We start from the raw sequence: 6149 nt of genomic DNA, 5'->3' as shown, positions 1-6149 counted from the left end.
ACCCCCACCTTTGCTTTATAAACATGGAATCCTGGGAAGCAGCTAGTTGGCCGGCCTGGTTGCGCAGACCTCTGGGCAATCAGGGAATCTGGGCCTCATAGCTCTATGTCACAGCAACCATGGTGTTACTTCCTCTCACAGAATAATCTGTGGAGCACTTGAGTTTTGATAAGTGACCTAAAATGCAGGCTGTGGTCAATAAGTGTATTTCTCACAAGTGTTCTTGAATTTGCATTTGAACCTTATTAAGGGAGCGTGTGCCTTGGGGGGGGGGCAATTTTTATTATCTAGGAGAATAAAGGGTATTAAGAAGGGTGAGAAAGGAAAGTCAGAAAAATGGGGCAGGTGGTGACAGAATATGCACAACAGAGGTAACAGCGTTTAAAATAACAAAAAATGATTCTTACAAGAGCAATTTTTACTTTGAGATTTATTTTCCATTTGAATAAATGCAACAGAGAATTGTTGATTTTGTCCCGCTCTGACCCCAGCTGGCTCAGTTCACAGCTTCCTGACTTCGTCTATGATCACGGAATAAGAATGCATAGAGAACATGGATTTGCATTATTGAAATGCTTACTGGAAAAATACTCTCCCTCCCTTTTGAAGAGCTATATGTTTCCATCAGAGAAAGTGGGTGTCAATTCTGCTGTCTTGGCTTCCTGTTGAAGAGGGTGTGAGGGGAAGTCTTTCCACAGTGGAAGTAATGTCTGGGCTGGAATCAGTTCAGTCAGCTCAAAGCCATTCAAATCAGGTGTGGCAGAAGTTTAGGAGCATGCAATTCAAATCAGACAAGAGAAATGTTTGTGAGCAAACATAGCCTTTAATAGTAAATGCATAGGTGCTGGAAACAGTTTTGCATTGCAAATGGACTCCTATTGTATGCTTAGAGGCACTAGCAGAAGATGTAGGAGAGGGGTCAGCCTACTTACTACCAGCAGAAAGATCAAGGCCAAGTCTGAGAGGCACACAACTGAATGTAGGCTGTAGCTCTTTCTCACATTTCTTTTACTGGGATGTGTGTGTGTGTGTGTGTGTGTGTGTGTTATAGGTGTTTGTACAATTTGTGCACATATGTGGGGGTATGCATGGGTATGTGCATGTGCACGCGAGAGTGCACAGACACACACACACACACATACACACACACACACAGAGGAAGGTGGGAGCTACAGATGAGAGAGAACAGAGAACGTGAGTGTTTTGTCTTTCCAAGTTTAAGTCACCTCACTTGGTGTAATACTTTCTAGATCTCCCCGCTTTCCTGCCAGTTTCATACTTTTCCTTTTTGTGAAAGCTGAATAAAATTCCATTGTGTGTGTGTACCTCGTTTTCATTGTCCGCTCACCTGTGTGGGTTGACACCCTGGCTGTTTCCATCTCCTTCCTGTTGTGAAAAGAACAAGGTATGTGGGCAAACAAGTGTCGGGGTTGGTCGCAGGTTCCTGTGGGCGTGGTCTGCGGAGGAGTGGAGGTTCCTGTGGGCGTGGTCTGAGGAGGAGTGGTACACCTGAGCGCCACGGGGTAATTCTATTCTTAATTTTTGAAGACCAAGAGAGGGTAAAGAAGAATGTTAAAGAGGCAGAAAGTCATACTTGATATAAAAGCAGGAAGGAGTCTGGAGGGGAAGGATACAAGTTGTGGGGAGAGAGATGGATCAGATGAGGGGAGACGAGAATCCACTAAAATACTATTTGTCTAAAACGTCATATTGATACCTATTGATTCATACTGACTCAGACTGGTTTAAAAATTAAATTTTAAAAAGGGTTTCTCTCCTGTCCTCCTCTCCTTCAACAGTGAAACTAGAGATGTCTAAGTCGATCCTAAACCACCATTCTCCAATGAGTTATCGTCTGCAGGCTCTGACACGGGGTACAAACGCATGGTGCTTTAGCCAAATTAAACTCTTCCATTCATCCCCCCGGAGTCTGCGTCTCTCCAAGATCAAGGGTTGCGGGCTCTGCTGAGTGGCCTTGCTTCTCCTACCATCTTATTCTGTACAAGACGACCCTGGCTTGGGATACATATCGCCATGTCTCCCTTCGGGTGGCAGAGAAGGGAGGAGGCATAGAAGCAGACACATAGGGGTTCGGGGGAGAGCCACAGAGGAGACGGGGATTTAAGGAACTTCGTCTTTGGGAATGAAGACCCAACCTACCTTTCCTCTCCCAAGGCTGAATTCATACCTTCTCTTGTGTGAACAAATATTTATCGAGCGCTTACTGCATGCCAGCCAGCATACGGATGGAGAAGGGGTAAGTGATTGTTAGTTTAGCTGGATTGAGGGAGGCCCAGGATACTAGTGAAGTACAGTCACTTTGGATAGTCAATTAGGTCCCACGGGCTCTGATCTAGTTAATAGTTTAACCCATTGGTGGATTTCGTTTTAAGTAGACTGCTGGGAGGTGGAGCTTAGTTGGACGTATAGGGGTTCTATATTGCCCTGGCCCTTTCCTATTCTGTCCCATCCTGTTTCCTGTCTACTTTGATATAAGGTGGCCTGCCATGTTGTTCCCATGGTGGAATGAAACCTCTCAAAAGCTGTGGCTAAAATACAATCCTCTCCCCCCTGATGCTCTTCTCCCTGGAATTATGGTCAAGGGGATTTTTAAAAAAAGAATGAATGCAGAGAATTCTCACAAGTGAGCAGGAGTCCTGCTGTGGAAAGAGCTCCTACTATGTCACCCTTGATGTACAGCATGCACAAAAGGGCAATTGACATTTTCCTATGAGGTTGTGAGGGAAGTTCAAAGTCGGTTGTCATAGAAAAGTACCAAGGTCTTGCCTCTCTTTCCCATGTGAAGTTGTCACACATGCATGTATTTTGTGTGATTGCAAAACCCAGTAAGCCAAGGGCGGCAGCCAAGACCAGTTTATTTCCACCTTGCCATCTCTAGAAGTTGGACCAATTCTCTTCCATTGGTTAGAAGTCTCTCTCTCTCTCTCTCTCTCTCTCTCTCTCTCTCTCCTCCCCCTACGTGTGTGTTCTCGTGTCTGTATGCATATATGTATATGCATATATTTATGTGTGCACACATGTATGTATGTATTCACGTGTATAATAATAGGAAGCTGGTGGTTTCCATAAACAGTTTCAGATGGAATTCATTTAACATTTTGGATGTTAGAATTTGCAGATGGAGATTGAGTGGACAGCAGAATAAGTTTAGGAACTCTCTCTCTGGAGTCAGAGACTCTTATATTTGTTTTACCCACTTTCTGCTTTTGTAATACTGGAGGATTCTCTAGCCTTGGTTTCCTCATCTATAAAATGGGCATAATGCTTATATTTGCCTCCCTGCAAAGTGGTTAATAAATATCAGTAGTTAACAATTCTCATATTTATTTATGCTTTGTGGTTAAGCTAGTCAGGGCTCATCACCAGAATCCTATGTCATGAAGGACCCCAGAGCTGTATGGCCCAAATCACCAACAAATGACAGAGCAACACTATAAAAACAAATCCTCCAGGAACTGATAAGACCTTAAACCCTAATGTCTGCCTCCAGATTCCTGGTCTGAAAGTCTGTGCGGTTGGCCTTAAGAGCTTCAAGTGCCATTTTGTGGGCTAACACTTCACTGTGCCTTCACTTAGAGAAAGCACACGGAAGCCATGCTTTGTGGTAGAGAAACGCTGACACCTCCTCTTGTGGTGGGAGCAGTCGGGGCAATCCTGTTGGCACAGGAAGGGAAGCTTTAAGGCCAGGTCAGAGCCAGGCCAGGCCTTGCAAAGTCATTTGGGAAACCGGAGGAACCTGGAACAAGAGGCTAGACTGTTTGGGCGTGAATCCTGTCGGGGGCCAGAAGCTGATGTTTGGCATGTAAATCCTAACGTGAGTAGTTGCTCAATAAATAGTTTCCTTTTTTTAACAATATTGGGGATTGAACTCGTGCTTCCCACAGGCTGGGTGAGAGCTCTGTGACTGAGTTCCAGTTCCATCCCTTCATTTCCTGTTAAACAACAGGTGCTGGACAGGAAGCCTAGTGGACATTGCCTTTCACCCGTGCCCTGAGAACTGGGCCTGTCGGAAAGAAAGCAAGGCACACAGCAGGGCGCAGAAGGAGCCAGCCGCGGAGTAAGCAGCTCATAGGAGGCCTCTCTCAGTGCTGCCTTCAGCATCGGGCGGCGTTAGCCCTCCCTACCCGGGCCTGCTGTTGATATCAGGATTCAGTAGCTTTGAGTTTGCTCCTTTAAACTAGGACGCTCATACCCATCGCGATAAAGTGATTGCGCGGTTCAATGAAAGTAAGAAAATCCTGTCCTGGCCGAGCACCTTGCCTCACAGTGCAGGCGGTGGACCTGTTCGCAATGGCCTTAAAACAGTGCCGGATGCTGCCACCTACTGGAATCCAGTGGAACTTTTATTATTTTAGCTTTATTGTTGGTGTTAGCAGTTTCCGGTCTTAGTCTCCTCGTCACCCCAGGGCTCTAGTTTTCTGATATTTAATGCATGAATAGTAAATGTTGTTTAGACCTATCCGCGTGAGGTTCAGTTTCTGCCCCCCACTCGTATGAATCTCAGGGCTGCTGCTTACTGTGAGGCAGGGGACGGTGTCTGAGCCTCATGATTTTCAGTTTTCCTGAAAGGCTATAAATCCTGCTCCCATCTGCTTGGAAGGATGAGTTTCATTCATTCATTCATCCAGCGAGGAGGCAGGGGAGTGGCAGTCTGAAGAGGAAACAGATGGTTGCATGGAGGGGCATCCCACACACCCACACCTCGCAGTGATTAATAGAAGACGGACTCCCCCCATCCTCTGTCTCTCTTCTTTTGTCGTATGGTAATTATTTCCTGAAACGCAGATCCCAGCTTATGATGACCTCACTTCAAGCTTGTCTCCACATTGAAGGCCAGTCTGCCTGTCAAGGAAACTTTGGTCCTAGTCAAACTGGTCGGCTCCACCAAGCTACTTCTGGGCTTCTGAAATGGTAGTGGACAATCTTTACCACAGGCTAGACATTTTGCTAAGTGTTTTATTGGTTAATTGTTATGGCTGCCTAGAACACGAGTCATGTCCTTACGCTGTTACATTCATGAAGCTGTAACAATAACACCAAGGAATGACTTCAAGGAGAAAAGCTTGGCTTCGGCTCACTGTCTCAAATGTCTCAGTTCAGGGTTCCTGGCTCTCTCGACTCCTGGCTGGTGGTAAGGTAGAGCATTGTGACAACAGGATCCTGTGTGCCTTAGTTTGGGTCTTGGACACCATGACCCAGGCATCTCTTATAAGGGACGTTTAATTGTGGCTGGCTTACAGTTTCAGAGGTTCAGTCCATTATCATTATGGCGGGAAGAATGACAGCATCCAAGCAGACATGTTGCTGGAGAAGAAGCTGAGAGCCTTGACCGGAAAGCAACCAGGAGAAACTGTCTTCTGCACTGGGCGGAGCCTTAGCATAGGAGGAGGAGTCAAAGTCCACACTTCCTCCAACAAGGCCACACCTCCTTAAAGTGCCACTTTCCATGGGTCAAGCATATTCAAACCACCACACTGTGCTAGAGACTGCTTACCTCCTGGTAGATGAGAGGGGAGAAAGACCTGGGGACGAGTGATAACCTTCAGAGATATGCCCTCCATGACCTACTTTCTCGAGCTCGGATTGGTCTCCCACAGTTTCCACAGTCTCCAGAAGGAGCACTGCCAGCTGAGGATGAGGTCTTGAACATGTGAGCTCATGGCAGAACTGCTCTTATGAAGACCACGACACTCTCAGTCAAAGAGTTCAAACCCAGACCCACCCAGCCGCAGAAGATGTCCCCCAGCCTCTCCGCCGCTCCTGCCATATGGCTTTCTGCATCTTCAGGCCTCTCTGTGCAGCTGGTGCTCTGGCCTTTCGGCCTCTTCCTGGGCCCATGACCCTGCTCAAACACCCCATTAACACTGCCACCCCTCACACACCCAATGCTTTTGCCCTCTTCTCGGAGCCAGACCCACTCCCGTGGCTCGTTGTGCACATTAGCAAGCCTTCATGTGCACGTGAGCCTCAGCGCATGGGGAGCGTGGGGAACGCACACAGATGTTTGTTCGGACTTACTGAATAGATGGGAGAACACAGGAAGAAGTATTTGAATTGTAAGATATCAGAGAGGCAGACGTCAGATGCATTCAATTCTCTTTCTGCCTAGAAACAGATCCAGCAAGGCA

This window comes from Rattus norvegicus, chromosome 17, assembly GCF_036323735.1.
Source record: "Rattus norvegicus strain BN/NHsdMcwi chromosome 17, GRCr8, whole genome shotgun sequence".
In the NCBI taxonomy this organism is placed as follows: domain Eukaryota; kingdom Metazoa; phylum Chordata; class Mammalia; order Rodentia; family Muridae; genus Rattus; species Rattus norvegicus.
This window is presented reverse-complemented; position numbering follows the sequence as displayed.